Source organism: Equus caballus, chromosome 4, assembly GCF_041296265.1.
Source record: "Equus caballus isolate H_3958 breed thoroughbred chromosome 4, TB-T2T, whole genome shotgun sequence".
NCBI lineage: Eukaryota > Metazoa > Chordata > Mammalia > Perissodactyla > Equidae > Equus > Equus caballus.
The window spans coordinates 95,093,904-95,114,361 of record NC_091687.1 but is presented as its reverse complement, the minus strand read 5'-3'; the positions used below and the strand labels follow the sequence as shown (position 1 = coordinate 95,114,361).

Here is a 20,458-nt window from a genome sequence, read left to right as displayed (position 1 = left end):
ATCAACAAACAGTCTGAGCAGGAAATGCTAATTCCTCATTTCTCAAAAATCATTCGCTAGCAGAGAGACCTTTTGCCCTGAAGATTGAGGGCTGATGATTGGTGTGACTTGAAAAATGTTATTCCTACTCATATATGTAATTTCTTTCTGAAAGCCTGCTAAAATATTTCTCACTGAATTCCCATAGCTTCCAACACCACGGATCCACTGTTCACTTTAGGCGGAAGCAAGGATTAGACCAGGAAGGTTCTTGGAGGCCTCATATCTCTCCTCTCCTCAGTGCAGACATGGGCATGACATCACAGGAAAGAAGGGAATTTGGATCCTATCCATTTTAAGATAGGAAGAACTTTCTTAGGTTTCGTATTAGGGGCCCATGGACTAAGCTATGACTTGATGCTCTAGTCCTCTGTGGCGAATGGCGGTGCATGGGTAAAATTCAAATGTTTAAATACAGCAGGGCAAAGCAAGACATCCAGCAGAGCCATGACAAGGAAGAAAAGAGAATGAGGATTGTTGATGTTAATCCATCCCTGAGAAATTGTAGTGTATCAGGGAGTCCTGGAATGCTCTCCTCAGGGCTCCCAGGAGAAACCTTATGCCCCACCCAGAGGATTTAAATTCCTATAGGTAGCTTTCCCTCAGATCTGTCTTCCCAAAATTTCTGGAGCTGCGGTTGTCTCTCAGTGAATCAAGCGTGGCCATCAAAGCACCTTCAAGGACGGAGAACATTTCCTCTCCACCTCAGCTTCTTCAAAAGTAAAATGAAGACACAGTCAGGTCACGAGGGATTTCCAAGTAAAATTAAAAAATAAATACATCCTAAGTGTCCTGCAAATGGGAGCTGCTCCACAGAGGTCAAGCATCCAGACTTCTTCCTCATCTCCCCTGAGGGGACACTTGGTTTCCTCTAGAGAGAGGCAGAGTCATTCCTGTGAGGCAGGGTGACTGGGGTTTTGAGTTCCACAATGAATTGCCTGTTTTTGAGGGTGAGTTGATTCAAGAGAAAAGTTTGTACCCATCGTTCTTAATTTACTTCTCTGTAACCCATCTAGAGGATTTATCACAGACGAGTTTGCAGTTGACTTTTGCTGCACACTCAAGGGCATGTCTGGCAATGACAATGGGTTTTCTGAGAGAAGGATGGAAAACACAACTGGATGGGAGTGGGGCATTCTGAATTCTCCTGCAGGCTGTATCGCCCTAGACAAATCATTTGAGATTGCTAATTCTGAATTTCTTCAACTTGTTATTATCATCCTTTTGGAGTTTTTGTGAAAATGAAATGAGGTGATGGGTCTGAGAATCCATTGTAAATTGTAAAGTTTTTTTTTAACAACGTATTATTTATTTTAAACAAGCATTAAATAATCCACAAATATGATGTCAAGAGAGTGGGAATCAAGCACAAAGATGAAGAGATGGACTTGAGTTCTGACAAATAGAAATGGCAAGCAATAGGATATATTGGAGACTATGAGGAAGCCATTTGGTGTAAACCTAATTTGGCCTGACCTTGTCTTTCCAAAAGCGTCTGACGGAGGCCGTTGAGCACCCACTGTATATCTGCTTTAGATATTCCCTACGGCAAGAACAAAGGCCCTTGAGATAAAGGTGCAACTTCCCTCCCCCTCCCAAAGTTGGCATTTCCTTAGAGATTAAGCATCTTTCCTTAGGCTAGGAACTGATTGCTGCACTCACCTGTGACCGCCCAGCTCGAGACAATAGACTTGCCTCCTGCTACGCCCTTGGAGATAGCAGACCAACTACCTGCTGTGTCCATCAAGCACTGTGCCTTCAGGGCAATCTTGTGACTATTGTGGGAGGGACATTTCAATCATACGTGAAACATCCTGTTTGGGGGTATACAACCACTCTGTATACCTCACTTCTTTGGTCCCCTTTCTTCCTTCGGGCAGAAAGGCCCCCGGCCATGGTCCTCAGATTTTAGCTCAGAATAAACTCATCCCAAATTTTCATTTATAGATTGGTTATGGATTATTTTCGTCGACAGTTCTGAAACCCAAACTGAGACACTTGATTCACTAGGCACATTTATGAGAGAACAGAATACAGAATTTGCCAGTTAGAACCACCACAACAAATTGAGTTTCCTTAACCTAAACTACAAGAAGCGGGGCCATTATGCTTTAGCCATCCTGCCTTAGCTCCATGAGTGGAACTGGGTAGAACTAGTCACACTGGGAGAACCACTACAATTATCTATGCAGCTTCTTCTGAAGGGGGGCCGGGAAAGTTTTTGCACAGTGCCAGGTAGTATATATTAGACATATTGGAGTCCACATTCGATCTCTGCTGCACCTTCTTCTTCTTCTTCTTTTTCTTAACAACCTTTTAACAGTGCAAAAAACATTTTTGACTAGAAGCCATATAAAAACAGGTCAAAGGCTGTACTTGGCCCCAACCCCTGCTCTAAAACAATGCAATGATGGGCTTTGGGAACTCTAAAGCAACACGCAAATATAAGGGGTTATTTGCTCAAATCCACACTATTCTTTTTCTGACCTCTCAATGTGTACTTTACATATTTTGATACTTTTTGTTTACTCTATTGAGACGGCCATTGCTTGCTAAGTTATAGTAAAGTGTAGTTATTCTCTTCATACTTTACATGCACTTACATTTAGAATTGTTGTATATAAATTTATATGTTCAAAACACCTTATATGCATATAAGGACTCAGTTATAATGTTTGTTGTTGAAGCCACCTTGTCTATGGTTAATTTGTTATAGGAGACCAAGCTGACTAAGACATCCCCCATCAATCTGGTAAACCCTACTCACTCTTTAAAGGCTCTCTTAAACCAAGCTTCAGCTGGGTTACTCCCACCCTTTGCTTCTGCGATTGCTGGAGTCTATTGTGAATCCTTGTTTGTTCTTCACTTTACCTCCCAAGATAGACTGGGAGGGTTGGGATTATGATTAATCATCTTTGCATCCTAGATGTCCAGCAGAGTACCTGGCTGGACCTAATTTTGCAGCAATCAATGTTGAAGGATAAATGAATAAACAAGTATTTGCAGTGTACCCAAGTCCGTCCCTTGCAAAGCACTTACATGTGCCTTCTGTACAATAACCCACTGAATACTGCAGGGAGACAGCAAAGTAAACTTTAAAATGCAGAATGATGAGAATGATACTGACAGGAGTAGTGGCTTTTTTTTCTCAGTTTTAAATATGGGTAATGTGAATATACAATAGCCCCCCCCTTATTTGCAGGGGATATATTCCAAGACCTCCAGTGCATGCCTGAAATCGTGGATACTACCAAATCCTGCATATACTGTGTTTTTTTCCTATACATAAATACTCATGATAAATTTTAATTTATAAATTAGGCATAGTAAGAGATTAACAACAACTAATAATAAAATAGAACAACTATAACAATGTACAGTAATAAAAGTTAGAATTTTTTTCTTTTCTTATAAAGGCAAGAACTTTCACCGTTTCACGTAAAGTGAGACTTTTATGGCTTCTCTTTGGCATATCTGAATTGCCAGCATCACTATTCTTGTGATGGCTTTTAATAGTAGCTTTGGGGCCATTATTGAGTAAAATAAGTGTTACTTGAACACAAGCACTGCAATAGGACAATCTATCTGATGATAGTTGATCTCATAACCAAGAGGGCTACTAAGTGACTAATGGGTGGTATCATATACAGCATGGAGATGCTGGACAAAGGGATGATTCATATCCTGGGCTGGATGGAATAGGACAGCAGGAGATTTCATCACACTACTCAGAATGGTGTGCAACTTAAACCTTACAAATTGTTTATTTCTGGAAATTTACATTTAATATTTTCAGACAGCAGGTAACCGAAGCTGCTGAAAGCAAAATTGTGGATAAAGGGGGACTACTGTATATATGATATCTCTGGAATTTGAGTTCTTTTTCTGGGAGAATTTGGAGTCGAAGGATTTTCCCCAGTCCTGCTCATCTTTGGGAGCAAGCTGTACTCCAGCTCTCTTGGGAATCCATAGGGGTTCCACAGACAGAGAAGGTGGGAAACACTGGCGTCCGATTTGTTTTTCCCTTTTCTCCATCATTAAGGAGGCGCCATCTGCCAAAGAAAGATTGTCATCTATGTCCAAATTATTTTCTCTGAGCCTATATGAAGATGAATGAAACATTTTCTAAAAACGTGGAGGGAAATTAGCCTTCAGCCTTCTCAAATATGGTTTCTCTGAACACAAATTCCTATCCATCTTCTGATGGATTGCTTACTGGTACTAACTAATGGCAACAGATCGTTGATAAGCTTGGGAGCTCACATTGGAGAAACACAAAACAAACAATTTCCTGTGATTTTTGTTGAAATGTTTCCGTTTTAATTTTAAGTCTTCATTTAGTGTAAAAATCTCTTCTAGTTAGGCAAGAGAAGCAGCTTTATTTCCTGGCAAAACATCCTTTTGCTTTGGCCACTGAGTAACCCTTAAAAAGAATACAGTATTTACAAACAAGGCTTCTGGGATGTTCTCCTGTACTTCCTCATCCTCTCATAGTTGCAAATGCCTCTTAAAATAGCTTTGCAAGTGCCTTTCCCACGTTCCCCAGGAGTACATCACATTCCAGTGTAAGTGACAGTGGTCTGAGAGAGCATTCTGTCACCTCATTGTGAATTTCTCTGGACCATGAAATGCCCAGTGTCCCAGGCAACACCAGTTCCTCAACTCGCCACCAATTGCTTCTCCTCTCCACTTTCCTTTGATATAAAACAAAGCAAAAAGACAACCAAAAAAAGGGCACTTCATTCTGAAAACATTTGTGGCAAAGCTAATTACATTTATGTTTATCAGGACTTCAGGATGAAGTAATCTGCTATTTGGAAGAAAAGTACATTGACAGAATTAGGAGAGATGACATCAAAATACAGCTTTTCTATTTGTCCCTTTTTTTTGCTCTGAAGATACTGCATGGACAATGTTTGCCAATTTGGCAGTAGAGGTGACAACAGAGTTTGCTAATGACCTCAGGAAATGGGGAAGCAAAAGAAAGAAGTGGATTTTGATTCTATTTCTAAAAGGCTTTATTCATCATACTTTCTTCTGCTTTTTAAAAGCTGTCATACATCTCTAAGGAACAAAAACATTGTGTAATTTATTTCCAATTATTTTCTATTACATAAAATTAAAAGGTTGAGTTGATATCTTTTTATAAGCATCAATATTATTTAAAAATATAAATATTGATCCAAAAAGATACTGCAAGGATTAGTAAAATCGTAATTATCTACATGCAATTCAGTAACAAAAATGAATGGATGAGGTCTCCCAAACTTCTGGAAATCAGGAGAGTAGATACTCTCAAGATTGGAGTAGCTCATTGAACCAAAGTTGATTCTCAGCAGGGACCCAGAAGAATGACATAATGGTTGATCTCTGTTCTGACAGGCTGGCACCATGTCGTATCCATCATTAAAGTTTTCATGGTTACTCATGTTTGAACCTCAGGCTTTCCGACAAAATCTTACCATTAAATCATGAGACCCCTTTGTAAAACGTCAGGAGAACAGAGGAAGGGAGGTGGAAAAAGAATCAGAAGTTCCATACAAATGAGGAAGAATAACAAGGGGGTTTTTATAGTCTCAGATCTTTCTTAGAAGGAATTAAACTCTAAGATTAAAAATAATCACATGGAACATTTCATAGGAGTAGTCACGGTAGGGTAATGATATTGACAATGGGTTGGGGGGCAGGATGTTCAGACCCCAAATCTGAATGGTTCTATCACCTCAACTCATTATCACCTACAGGACAACCACTACTGTTTCTTGCTCACAGTCTCCTTAACTGCAAAATAAAGGTGTCAGACTCGATGATGTTGAACATTTCACTAAATTCTTGAATCTGTGAAGTCGAAGGAACTAAAGGCAAACTGACAATGGTACAGTTGTCTCCAAAGTGCATATTCTTAACCACTACTTTATACTACCTGGCAGTGGAGTATACCAGGAACTCAAGTCAGGGGAAAAGGTTGAAACCTTATCTTTCTTAGCTCTCTAGGAGGTGGTGAAGGTCAGTCAGCGGTCTTCCTACTTCCGGGGAGCACAGTTCCACCATAACTGCGGAGACTGCAGCAGTGCTGTTAGGAGGGATGCTAAGTCTGCATAACAGAGGGTGAAAGTGGGCATGTGAGTGTAGTACCTCTCCTTCCCCCATGGATACTCCTGTGTGATGATAACAATGAGTCAGGTAAGAGGGATAGCGAGGGCACAAGGGTTAGTGTTATGCACAAAACAGGTGTTCTGCCAATATCTCTTGAATGAATGAATGAATAAAAGAACAAATAAATGAATACTCCAATTCTGTGTGTAAGACCAAAGTTATAGTGTGGCAAATTATCCAGAATGGTATGTAGGTTCATGATGTAAATTAATCTCCGTCTTTGGTCATATATCTTGTAGATAGCATCAAACAAAAAGAGTCAGTGGTCCTGTAAATCCATCCTAGAGTCGGGGAAAAAAGTGATCTGTTTAAATCACATGTGATCTGTCCTAGCTAAAATTTGTTTCAATCATTTTACATATAAAAACAAACAAATTGGGTCCTTTTAAAAGTTCATGTGCTAGATATTAATTAGATTCAGCTGAAATAAAGTAATAATACTATATAGCTAAAAAGATAGCCCATAGGACATTTTGTTTAGGCTTCAATGAAGGGTTGGTTTCAAAAGTGAGAAGATTTGTCAGATGGGAAGCTTTATACTGAAAGGAAAACTTTACCTAGAAAGAGAGTTTCTTTGAGATATTTCAGACAATGATGACTTGCTGTTATGAAACCAAGAGAAGGAGATTAGGGTCGAAAGAAACTTTGGACTTTTAGCAGACTAGTGGCATAAAATCATCGCTAAAAAATATTTATTGAGCTTTGCTATGAGCCAAGCTTAGAGCCAGGCATAAGATTCAATGCTGAGAAGAATTAAAACAAACAAACAAACAAGAAATCTTGCCCCTATAGAGCAGGTTTCTTCTAATAAAGCCAAAGAATATCCACGACAATTTCATCGTGTGAAGAAGCTGAATATAAGATGTGTGTAAGTAGAAGAGTGGGTCCAAGCAAAGATACTAAAAGTCAAGTTAAAAAAGTGGGTACTATTAGCTGCCCAGTGCAAGGCCACATCTAAGCGGCTGGAATGACTAGACCAATATATCGAACAGCATCAATTTTCCTAAAAGCAGAGAACAGAGAAAAGCACACAACCCAGAGGCATACGAAACAACCTCTCAGACTTCTCTTACTTCTAGTGCTTATAGTGTTCCATTTAGGGGTCAGTAGACATATCTTGAATAAGTTTTCAGCTTTTTTACTTAGCTTCATCATGAGCATGACTGCTAAGTCTTGGAAGACCAATTGGTAATGAGAAATGGGAAAGAACAGTTCTGGGATGTCCTTTTCTCCCTCTCCTTGTATTTAAAGACTCAAGGGAGCACGAGCGTCTCCAAAATGGATAAGCAAACCATTTAAATCTTTCAAGAAAGAGGTGAAGATGTTTGTGGCCTGAATTACAAAAAAGCATCTTATGAAAAACTTAATAATGGGAAAATAAAAATAGTTAAATAAAACCCACAAATGCCAAGTAATGATACTCTTTTCTCACTAAGTGCTGAAATAAGGGTAGGGTGGGTTAAAGGAAGAAGAAAAAAGAGATAGAAATAAAATATTCAGAATATAAGTTCTTTGGCTATTATTGGAAAGTTCCAGAATTTAAGAACATGGAAACGTAAGAGTAGAGAAAATCCAATACAAGAGTAAAATAATATACACGACAAAATGAAAAGACTATTTCTCTAACGTGTAGCTAAAATTTACCTTCAAGAAGTAAGGGAAAACATTTACTGATTTAATGAAAATACCAAAGAAAAACTAATGCAATGGAATATTATTCAGCACTAAAACGAAATGAGAAATCAAACCATGAGAAGACATGGAGGAAACTGAAGTGCATATTACTAAGTGAAAGAAACCAATCTGAAAAGGCTACACATGGTATGATTCCAGCTATATGACATTCTGGAAAAAGCAAAACTATGGAGACAGTCAAAGGACCAGTGGTTGCCAAAGGTTAGGAAGGAGGGAGGGATAAGTTGGGAGGAGCATAGGGGATTTGAGGGACAATGAATCTCTTCTTTATGATACTATAATGGTGGATACATGTCATTAGACATTTGTCAAAACTCAAAGAACATACAACACCAAGAGTGAACCCCAATGTAAACTATGAACTTTGGGCAACTGTGATGTGTCAGTGTAGGTTCACTCATTGGAACAGATGTACCACTCTAGTGCAGGATGTTCATAGTGGGGAAGGCTGTCAGTTTTGGGGGGAAGAGGGTATCTGGGAACTCCCTGTACTTTCTAGTCAATTTTGTTGTGAACCTAAAACTGCTCTAAAAAATAAAATCCATTAAAAGAAACCAAACTAATGCAGTAAGAAAAGTTATCTTTTGATAATTATACAGAGTAATGAAAAAATAAGTTTGAATATTAAATAATTGAACTGTTGATATCACTTCATTTTCAATTATATTGGGAAAGTAAAGTAAGAACACACGAGAGCTTGGGAGGAAAAAATAATTTTAAAAAGTAGGCAAATATTTGCTGCAAGTGGAGTGAATAAGTCACATTAATTTAATTAAAAGAAGCAAATAGGGATAATGACCTTTAGAAGATCTGACCAGTATATGTTGCAATGATTTCCATGATCTGCAATTCCTAAGTTTTAGGGAAATCAGCTAAAGGATTTACAGCCACCATCAATTATTTCTGAAAATGCATCTCCCACCAAGAGGTGCCAAAATAAAGAAATTGGAGCAATATCTATCAAAGGAGAAGAGAGCAGGACTGCCAATTATAGCCAACAGTCTAGATTCAATGTCTACTAAAATAATAGGACTAAACCAGAGGGAAAAATATAACAAACCTTGGGCACTGAAAACGCTGCAGAGAGGCAGGAGCAATTACGTAGCTGAGGATTGAGAAATGGAAGAAAGAGTCAAGAGGAATGAACCATGGGAACTTGCATTGTGATAAAGAAGCCAAAATAAGCCAGTGCACATCAAAGTGGAAACATCTGACAACCTTTCTTCCGTGAAAATGACCCCTGGGATTCTATCTGAACACTTCAATGATAGAAAGATGTCATTTTATTTTGTTTGAATATAGAAACTTGCTGGAAAATAAATATGACCTCCTTTCTGTATCACTGCTTGAAAATAAAAGTAATTTGCATTTTTAGTAAATTCCAACAGAGATAGAAGCCAAGGAATCTCCTTATAAATGGGGGAACTTTAAAGAAGAATGCTGAGGATGTGAATTTCCTGAAGAATGTGTTATGTAACTAACAAATTGCAAGGGAGAGGAGCAATTATCACTTTAATTAATTAGAGCCCTATTGTAGCTCCCTTGCGAAAGATAATCCTTGATTAAAAGTGTCAGTATATAAAAATATTGACTGATATTAAAATGTAAGAGTGTGAAATTTCAATTAATTGTAAAAAATTAGCTGGTATTATCATTTACCAATAGACACTAATGATTCTCAGGAGACTTGAGACATACAAACAGAGTTGACAATGGACATGTAAACAGGAACAGAATTAATCCACTGATGGTTCATCCCTTGGAATAATTAACTACTTTGGCCTTTTGTTTTTTACCTGCAATGCAGAGGTTAATGTAACAGCAATTGTTTCACAGAGGAACGGAATAGATAAAACAATATGAATAGAAGCAGATTAAAAAATAACATTTTACTAACACATAGTGTTTTCACAGCCAATATATCAATGTTTTATAGATATTGATGAAGTTACATATCATGCCTTAGAAATTCTATACCTGGAAGCCTTGCTGAGACTCTTTCCCCCTCTGTGCCTAAAAAGATCTCCCCGGGGACTGTGAAGGATCAAGCATTTTCAAACGTGAAGGTTATAATGTGGCTAAGCCATGAGGTAAGTGGCCAAGACAGATTCCATCTCATCTGAGACTGATTCTCTAACATAAACTCTGTTTCCATGATTCCCTTTTCTGAACAGTGACTCAAAGTGTGATGGGCCTCTATTTCTTTTTCTTCCCTATTTCTTTCTCCTTGGCTTTATCAGAATTAGATGCCAAATAACATAATGGATATTCTCTTAAAGAAAGTGCTTACGGTATAGTAAAACAAAACAAACAAAAAAACCCCAAATTTTTAAACTCATCGATTTTAGACATGGACTGATGCCCAAAGGAATAAACTCACTCTTAGACCCAGAGCAACCTACTCAGTGTCAAGAAACACCAGTTTCTACACTTCAAAGAAAAAACAACAAACATCCACCACATAGGGTTGGCGTGAGGTATAGGAATAATATATGTAAAGAAATGGCACAGGTCCTAAAATTTGGTAGACACTCAAGAAAGAGCAGCTGTTGTTTCATTGTTTTTGCTGTTGTTCTTACTGCCACGGAAGAGTATCTCAGCCAAAATTCTGAAACGTTCCTTAATGTGGAAATATCCAGTCGTGGAAAAGATCCAGTCATGCTCACTTTAAAATAACAGAAAAATGGTGACTTCTTGTTTACCTTTGAATGACACCCAGTGCTCAGAGACAACAGAAATTAAACCTACAGCATCTGCCACTCTCCCCGCCTTCAGTACTCCCAGAACACAAGACAGAAGGTGAAAAAAAGTCTGTACTAGTTGGGCTTACATATGAACACATAATTGGCCACTCCGCTGATAAAATCGGATAGAAAAGTACTTTTGAGGATGAAGCAAGAAAACAGCTGACAGATCTGGGAAACACGTTGGCCCTGAGGCTGCTCTTTACCTTCTCCCTAAAAATGAAACCAAATGCTGTGATGCTCTCCAAAAAACACAAAGATGTAGCGTTTTCCTCTTTTCATGCCAGTTGTGTGGTGGAAGCCTCTTCCGCATAGCAGTCCCGAGGAAGGCAGGGAGTATTAGAAAAGCTTCCTTGTGTTCAACAATACGAAATTGCGTGTGAAAACTATGTTCTTCCCTCTACCAATAAAATTATTATATGCTTAGCTTTTCTGAAGAGTGGGAAAAATCGCCTTCAGGTAATTCTTTAGCTCTCTATCTCATGCCTTCTAAAGAGCTCCTCAGTAGTTAATTAAATAATCAAGAAAAAATGGGCTCGTCTCTCTATATTATTCTGTGTTGTTTGTCGACTTGGAATAGTTGTGGAGGTAAAAAAAAAGCTTCTTTGCTTTATTCAAAGTGGAAGAATCATCTTCACGACCAAGGGTGAGGAATAGCATCAGGAAAAATCGTTAGAACTTTCCAATTTCTAGAAGAGTATTCTATCAGTCACTGACTGGGGATCAGCACAGTGCACCAACATTCTGCAATAGTAACAGTGAAATGTATCCCCATGACAATTCCCTCACTCCCATGAACGGCTCCACTAGGGCCGTGAGAGAGGGAGTGGAAGAATGCCAGGCTCTTGGTCAGGCTAGATTAGTAATGAAAAGCCTAGACAGAACACTAGATAGGAGGGAGCACAGAGGAGCTTTGGACTCATGAAGCTATCTTCCCAGGCAGATATCAGGGAGAATGAGGACTTGTGGACAGGGGAAAAATGAAACAAGGCATAGAAAAGAAATCACATGCTTATTTCTTAAATGGCCAGGACTGATTTAACTCTAAGAACATTAATTACACAGATGGGGGTTACCCCATGTAAACAAACAGGTACAGGTATCATACGACATGGAAGAGAAGCATCTTTATCCATGGCTGTCCTCCTGAATTGTTATTCATCACCCACACTGGACAATCAAAAAGTCTCTGGCCACAGCTAAGCTCTCAGTCTCGATGGCCCACACAAAGTGGAAAGCTCATGTGATGATATTGGCAGCAAGATGTGGGTTGAGCATCCTATCTTCGTTCCTTTTCAATGCCCCATATATGCCTATTCTTCAATTTGGTATTATTTTAATGTTGTCCTGTGATTATCCACCTCAGTATCACCTGAGGTACTAGTTAAAAATAGAGATTCCTACATCTGACCCCAAACCTGCTGACTCAAAGTCTTTGCAAGAGGAGTAGAGTATTTCAAGAACTCAGCCAGTGAATGAATCATTTTTAAGAGACTTCTTAGAAGACAGTAGTGACTTAACTAATTCAGAATCTGGCTATTCAAAGCACTCTACCTCATGACTATGAATATTGACTGCTGAAAAAGTGGGTTCATCTCTGCCATGAGATCAACATTCAGTATATAGGGTCCTCAACCTCAGAAAAGAGAAGTTCTGCTTTTCTGAACCCGGTATATACAGACAACTTCAAAATACTGCCCTGCTACCACACTCTTTGCTATTTATTTTCACTGATCTTAAAAACATAGATCCTTAGTTTTGTTATTATGTTTGTTGTTGCATATTATCCATGGACTGGAAATTTGAATTTAAATTGGTGTTTAGGCTATAGAGATGCTTATAACTTCTTTGATACAATAAAATGGAATGGGGACTAGGCATATTTACAGGGTAACATATTATCTGTGCAAAATATTAGAGAAAACAAAGCTCCATATTTCCAATACATTTGAACTGTATATATTTATAAAAAATATGGCCTTTGTTCTCATCTCAGACCTCATCAGCATCCCCAACAAGTTCTAGTTGGTGCTCTACTACCAGGACTGGGTAAGATCATCCAAGTTGCTTAGCACTTTTACAGGTTAACCCTTTTGTAAACAGTTTAGTTTAATATCCAAGAAAACAGTTCAGCCAACCCCATAGAGCTCTTTGCAATGAAAAAACAAAGTTTTCACCTTTCAAAGAACTTTGCCGTGAATATTAAGTGCCAAAAATGTCTTTATTGTTATATTGACTGTGCATACCACAATAACAAACATATATTGAGTACCTAGAATGTATCAGCCTATGTCCCTGACTGTGGGAGATTAAATGATATAAGATGTAAAATATTCAGCAAAACATTTGCCACATCATGGCCTTTCTTAGCTATTATTACTAGTTTGGTGGATAGCTAGTGTAAGTCGTGCTTATCATTGCTTTTTAGTATTGTAATAATAGTAAATTAGATGAAGAGGAGCAAAAGAATAAAGAGAAAAAGAAGTACGTTAGCCAACAAATTAATAACATTTACTCTGTGCTAGTCATTCCACTAGCTTATTTCTACGTATTACGTCCTCGAACTGTGGGGGAAGGCAGAAAGGGCTGATAAGGCTTGGCAAAAAGGCTTTGATCAGTTATGGAAGATCTCATGTGGGTTTGATTTTAGAGTTTATCCTAGATAGTTGAGAGTGAAGAATTTCTAACAAGAGAATAACATGTTCAGATTTGCATTTCAGAAAGGTCATTCTGGCAGTGTGAGGCATGGATTGTACTAGGGAAAGATTGGAGGTGGGAGACTAGTTAGAAACATAAGGTTCTGGTGATAGTTCATGTGAGAGATGCTAAAGGTCTGCAAAAGATGTGTGGATGGAGAGGAGGGGATGAATTCTAGACAAGTCTTAGAGACAGGTGTGTCTTGGTGACACCAATAGGTGGTGACAGTAGAATTTGGAGAAGGAAAGAAGGCACATTTGTAGCATATCAGCCTCACTTCTAATTTGTCATGTAATTTCTGATTACTAATAATGTGCAAATTGATATTACTATTCACATAATAATACAGAGTAAAACTGCCAAGTTTATCACATAACACAACAAGGAATTATATATATAATTTAATATAATATATATAATATTTATATATCCTATCCAGCAAGAAAATGTTCCCATTCTAAAGACTGAAAACTTCTATTTTGAAGTCTTAAAGACTTAAACATGTAGAAGATTCCATCAGATTTCTTTTTTTTTGAGGAAGATTAACCCAGAGCTAACATCTGCCACCAACCTTTCTCTATTTTATATGTGGGATGCCTGCCACAACAAGGCTCAATAAGTGGTGCTAGGTCCGAGCCCGGGATCCGAACCAGCAAACCCTGGGCCACCAAAGCAGAGTGCATGAACTTAACTGCTAGCCACCAGGCCGGCCCCTCTATTAGATTCTTCTTCCTGAGATATCTCAATGGAATCTCTTTGTCTCCTATAGGAACATTTTCACAACAACGTTAAACACATAAGGCTATAAATATCCCCCCTCACCTGTAACTTTCTAGAATTCTTCATAGCAAACAGTAGTCAATATGCCCAGGCAATGAACATCTTCTATTAATCTCTTTGCTTAAAAATATACTAATTAAAAGTCTTTGTTGTTTTGTCCATTTCAAATTACAATCGAAATTGAAATTCTCTCAAAGTTTTAAAAATGATGTGCTCCAGAGTAATGTGCTTTCTGTTATTGAACACCAGAGGGCATCACTCAGTGGAAGCCTGGATTTGAGAGAGAGAAGGAATTCCATTGCTAATGAAAGAAACCAATTTTTTAGCATGTAACCTTATCCACCATGAAACATTCCCATGGTAACAGCACCAGTTAAGATGATTGTATATTTAGGTCACAGTATAAAAGAAGGAGCTGGAACATGTGGGGAAAAAAATGGAAATGAAATAAAGACAAGAATATATAAAGTGTGGAAGAAGGCAAACCAGCCAGAACCTACCTCACCCTTGGCTAATAGTTTCGCAAAGTCATGTTATGCCTTTCAGAGCCAAGGTGGCTAATACATTATAACTAAAGTTACAAGTTTCCATTGAAATTTAGAACCTCAGTGCCAGCAATCTTAAGAAAGAAAGTGCAACTCATTCAGCATGGCGAAACGAAGAAACAAGTAGACTGGAAGGGAGATCCGTGTGTCCTTAGGCAGTTCTTGGTGAGCTGAATCACGTTGTAAAAGCCTCTTGATCCACTTCAACACCCATTATGAGTTAAACCAGAAGATATCAAAATTCTCTTCCATCCTTTTGCACCAGACGAAAGAGAATCTTGGTATAGCTATAGGTGGAAATAACATCTGCCAAAATATCAGGTAATTTCTGTGCCTTTGTTTGCCTCTGCCAGAGGCATCACTGATTAAGCAGAACAAGCATGTTGTGCCAACTAAGAACCTAGTTGGCACTGAATCTTCCCTGCTTACTGTTTGGGAGATCCAACAAGAATATGCAGAGTTGAATTAAAGGATGAGGAGAACGTGATTAAACTCCGAACACCACGGTTTTGATTTCCCCAAACACAGGAAAACAAGCACTGTGACTATTCATAGAGAGCCCATCAGCACAGCATAAGACAAAGACTGGAGTCCAACAGGCTTGTGTTTGAATCCAGGGACTGCAACTTACTAGCTGTGTGATCTTGGGCCATTACCTGACCTCTCTGAATGCTGCTTTCCTCATCTGTAAAACAGGGAAAATAACACCCACTTGATAGAATTGTTGCAATGAGAAAATGGATTCGTCTATTCACTCATGCAACAAACATTTAAAGCTCCTAGGATGTGACAGACTCTATCTTCCATCCCAAACTAAAATGACCTGCTTCCTTTGCCCCAAACAAAACACACACCACCGCTACCACCACCACCACGTGACCCCGCTGTGCTTTGGAGAATGCAATCAGCACACTTGCTCTGATACCCTTTAATGCAAGCAGCCTCAACACCTGCTAATGAACCAAAGGTAGACCAAGTGGGGACAGGTGATAGGGAATGACAGCCAGGTGGTGGTAATAGTCACAAGGAGGATGTTGACAGTCTTTAACATACAGGAACTCACTGAGGAAAATGACACAGAGTCTGCATCACAAAATGCTCAACTAACTCAATTATTAGTTTAAAGAAGAAAAATAGTTCTTCAAGCTAACTGTGTGGCAAAATGTTTGTTAGTCTCTGAAACTACTGAGTAAAGTGAAGAAAGATGAAGATAAGATGAATAGTGGGGCTTGCGTGGTGGTCTTCAGACAAGTGCGAACAGGCACTCTCTCACAGGCATACAGACTCCAAACACAGACTGACACAGGTCACGTAGGGTGAACCCAACACTTCTGGGGGCTGTTAAAGGCATACCCACAGATTCTTGCCCTCACTCTTTTTCTTTCTCCTATTCCCTCTTCATTTCCTTTGTTCTCTTGTCCTCTCTTCCTTTTTTGTAGTTGCTTTACCTCTGTTCATTGCTGTGGGTCAGAGAGCCATGTGCCTCCTAATCAGTGTGCCTACCCTCCTCCACTGAAGCGGGGGCCATGCCTCCCTGCCAGCCAGCAGGCTGGGGACTGCTGTTTTCACCAAACTTCTGATGCTGCCCCTCCTTCCTGTGCCCTCGGCCTGGGGGCTGCCTGCCTTGGAGCTGGACCTGGAAAATTGCCACTGAATGTACATCCAAGACCCTGATGTTGGTGCCGGGGGGAGTATCTGGGCAAAGAAGGGGATGGGGTCACATATGGGAAGATAGCAATCTCTGACCCCAAAATTGAGAGACTGTGGGGCTTAATTCCAAGGGGACTTTTACCTAAGTTTGACTGCTAGTGTCTTCCACATCTGCACCTGACGTCAGTTGAGAGCTGCAAACATGTGCTTTGGGCTCTCTTGAACAATGGTAGGGATATTACAACCTGCCTGTTTTCTCACTCCAACCCCCTCCAGACACCCTCAGGCACACTTAATAAACAACACACCTCTTTCTTCTAGGAAGACCAAGCATCTGTCAGGAAGCCCACCCTGTACTTCAGGTCCCAGGACTCTCCCCCACTCCCACCCCACCTCATTCAGAGATATTTAAAACAGTAAGCTGATTTGGCTGGAATTTCCACTCCTTTTTAGGCTCAAGCTTTATTTTTCCTTTTTTACTGGCAGAATTGTTTAGCCTAGTAAAGCTTTTACAGTCAATAGAAGTTGCTTATCTATTGTACTGCCACAACTGGGACACATTACTAATAATAGTAATAACAATAAACATTCATCTCACTTTAACTTATTACTTCTTGAGTCCTTAGCTGCCAAATCCTGCAAAGCTGCGACATTGTTGGCACAAAATTCCTCCATCCATTTGACAAGAGTTTCGAAAGTCCACTTTCTGAATTGCAGCCCAATACAGTTCCTGGTGGGGGGTGAGGGAACTGTCTCTCGACCAAATCAACTGGTTTACTTCTATGATCACCCATGCCCTTGTTGTTACGGCCCCAAAGATCACACACACACACACACACACACACACACACACACGGGCGCGCGCCTAATTGTTTGTAGTTTCTAAAGTGTAGCATCATCCTTATTATTTGCTTATCAATGAAAATGTGCTCTGCCAGATGTTTTTCAATACAGTGTACACGCACATGCAGGTTGCCAACAGCCGCACGATGCGGGGTTGAGCATCAGGAGTTTGTGGCTGCCTCACTTTCAGAACCCTCTCAATCCCGGTAAATCAGAATGCCTGGAGCAAAGTGAGGTGCTGGCACACCCCAGGACCTGGCCGTCTGGACTTCCCTAGGCGGGCTGAAGAAAGACTGCGCACGACGGGTGCGTTCTGGCCTGAGGCACCGCGGGGGCGGAGGTCTGGGGCGCCCCAACCTCGGCCCTTTTAAGCTCCGCTCAGTTGGAGCCTGAGCTCTGGGGGACTTTTCGCCCTGAGCCTCCCCCCACCCCACGTCCAACCCAAATCTGAGTTTGTCGCAGGCCTTTCCTGTCGCCCCACGGTTTGTCTCAGGAGACTGGACTGTCTCCCCTCTCCTCCGGCCCTGCCCTTGACCGGGGCCGCAGGAGCTTGGGGCCGTCCAGGGGGGCTGCGTGCCTGAGCGCCCGCCAGTGCGCGGTAGAGTGTGGGGACGTGTGTTTGTGCTGCTGGCTGCGTGTACTAGGGGACGGAAAAACCATACGGCTGGCTGCCACGTACCCACTGCCACCCAGTGCTAAGAAAAAGAGCAAGAAAAGCAAAACAAACCAAAAAAAGAAAAGAGAAGATGAAAGGGAAATAGAAAGTCAATGTGGGGGATTCCAGAGCTTGAGGACTGGGAGGCGCCGTGCTCTTGCTGGGCTCACCGCGCCGGGGCTGGCAGACTTGGAACCCTTGGTGGCCTCAGTCACAGACGTGCCATGGCCATGAACTGACATAAGGACACAGGAGGGCGGCTTGGGTGAGAAGTCAGCGGGCAGCTCCTCTTGCCTTAGGTGTTTGCCTCCATTTCTCTGCTCTCCCGCTGCCTCTCCATGCCGAGCGACTCCCCACATATCTCCACACAGCCAACAGCCTTGGTCTCATGGCCTGGGACTGGGGAGCTCGGTGGACCCTCCCTTGGAAGATTTTGTGGTTTAAAGCAGCCTCGAGGACGGCGACGGGCAGGAGGATAGAGAAAGGGATGGGGACGCTGGAGGGGGACTGAGGCAGAGAGGATGTGCCACTCTCTGTGTCAATAATTCGGGGGAATATCTTCACCTCTTGAGATCTCCCCTAGACAAGCCTCCTCTTACCCCGCGGGGGGCGCCCCAGGGGCGCAGGGCAGGTGCACAGGTGGAATTTCTGTGCGATCTACCCTGGACTGCACCCCCCGGGTTCCGAGAGCTACAAGTTAGCGGCGGTAGCCCAGGTCCGCAAGCGCGGACGGCGAGGGACATTTTGGGTGCAGCGGCCCCCTATCTACAGCCCTGGGCGCCGACGAGGTGGCCCAGGGCCCATGGCGAGGTGGGTGTCCGCGAAGCCCAGGCACTGTCCAGGACCTCGCGAGCCCCGAGCTGAGACCCAGTTCCCAAGCCGAGGCGGACAGCCGACCTCGTTTGCGGGGACGAAATGGGATGGGGTTGCAAAAGGCTTCCTCTTCCTCTGTCCTGGGACCCTTTCCTCATTCTTATCCCTCCTGCCTCTTGGCTATAGTCCTCGGAGCGCAGCACCAAGCCTCCCTCCAGCCACCCGGCGCAAGAACCTGAGGGGCTGCTCGGAAGGCGAAACTAGGGGACCGCGCCGAGCCGGAGATGGCCGGGCCTCCACCCCAAACGCCTGGAAGACGGGGCCAGACCCCGGGCAGGAAGGAGCGTGAGAGGCAGGAGAGGGAGAAGCTCTCCTGTCTTTTCCATGACGGCATCTCGGGGAGGGGTAGGGAGGTCGGGTGACAGTGGAGGGGATGGCAAGCTGGAAGAGGGAGCGATGCCTCGGCAGGCGCGGCTCCCAGGCTGCCTTCGCCACATTTCTCCGGACTCAGTGACCCGCGCAATCGCGCCCTCGTCCCGCTCTGTGCCTCACTTGCCCCATCCTGCCAACCCGCCATCGCTGCCTTCAACCCTCCAAGCCCCAGGAGCCAAAGTTTCCGTTTGAGAAGCTGCACTTGTGGAGGGCCATCCTCCAATTTCCCAACCTCCCGGCCCCGGGTTCTGGGGATTGGGAGGGACCCCGCCGTGCCAGGGCCCCTGGCGCGGGCAAGCTGAGAGCTGGGCAGCGCGGTGCCCTTACCTGCCGCCGGTTTAGCTCCACTTGCCTCCCCGAGCTGCGATTTCCTTGGTGAAGGCTGGCAGGAGCGCGGAGCTCTTCGCGGGTTCAGGGCTGACCAGTCCGGGAGCGAGCTGCGCACCGCTCAGTATCTGAAGCTAGCCGCTGGCTCGCTTTCTCCCTTGATCTTCCAAGAGAAAGGGAAAAGATTAGTTGGCGCCGCGACACTTTGGAGGGGTGGGGCGGGAGGGGGGGGCGGGGAGAGAGCGGACCCAAAGGCTCCGGCTAGAGCTGCGGGGCTCGCGCGCGCGCGAACAGAGTCGCTCACCCAACACCCGTCCCAGTCACTTGGCGGATCTGGATCCCCTTAGCGGTTTGGACTGGAGTTAAACCCACGCTGCCCCAGCTCTCCACACCAAACCACCAAAGAAGAAGCAAAAAGGACTTTCAAACCTGTCTTTCACGAAGACGAGTTTGGAGAGCAAAAGAGAACCGAGACCTGGATGGACCGGCGAGCTGGGCGGGATTCATTTCTTCACCAAAGTGCTGGGGAAGTAGTAATCAGTGTGGGAGGCAACACCTACTTCTATGCCTCTGGCAATTTCCTAGTGGGATCTGCAGTTTCAAGCCTCTGGTCAACCCACAGCCTGGCGTGTGTGTGTGTGTGTGTGTGTGTGTGTGTGTGCGCGCGCGCGCGCGCGTGCCTGTGTTCCTGTGTGTGTGTGTGCGCGCGCGCGCGCTCGCTGGAGCAAGTCTCTGCTCCCGGGCGCCTTTGGTATCGCAGCAGAGCGTGTCTGTGTTGGTGCGTGTGTGTTCGATTAGCTGCAATGGGCGGACACTTTCTGGAGAGAACATTTACAATTTTCTTTCAATATGACAGGATTAGTTGCTATTGAAGGCGCTCCTCCAATGAAATCTTCTCTGCTCTCTGATTTGGCGGTTCTTCTGAGCAAACATGACAGCCTTTTCTCCAGGCTCCTTTCCGCTCCTCTCCATGGCCATCCCCAGAGCCCAGCTCTCCATCTGCAATTTCTACATTAGAACCTATACAAATACCACCGCCACTACTCAGTCCCATTCCTACAAGTATATGATTGCTATAAAGG

At 42.6% G+C, this 20,458-nt stretch overlaps 1 protein-coding gene across 3 annotated transcripts in view; it reads right to left on the bottom strand.

Moving 5' to 3' along the window:
* Positions 1–20,196, bottom strand: part of CHRM2 (cholinergic receptor muscarinic 2) — a 146,135-nt gene extending 125,939 nt beyond the window's left edge. The window contains exons 1-2 of one of the 3 annotated variants that reach the window (XM_023639765.2): positions 19,806–20,196; positions 19,377–19,539 (exon numbers count right to left, since the gene is read on the bottom strand). The gene's annotated coding sequence lies outside the window, so the exon portion shown is untranslated. Of the gene's footprint in view, positions 1–19,376; positions 19,540–19,680; positions 19,733–19,805 lie in introns of those variants that run through there. The other 2 variants (XM_070265903.1, XM_070265904.1) reach the window with 2 other exon arrangements.
* Between the last annotated feature and the right edge of the window lie 262 nt (positions 20,197–20,458).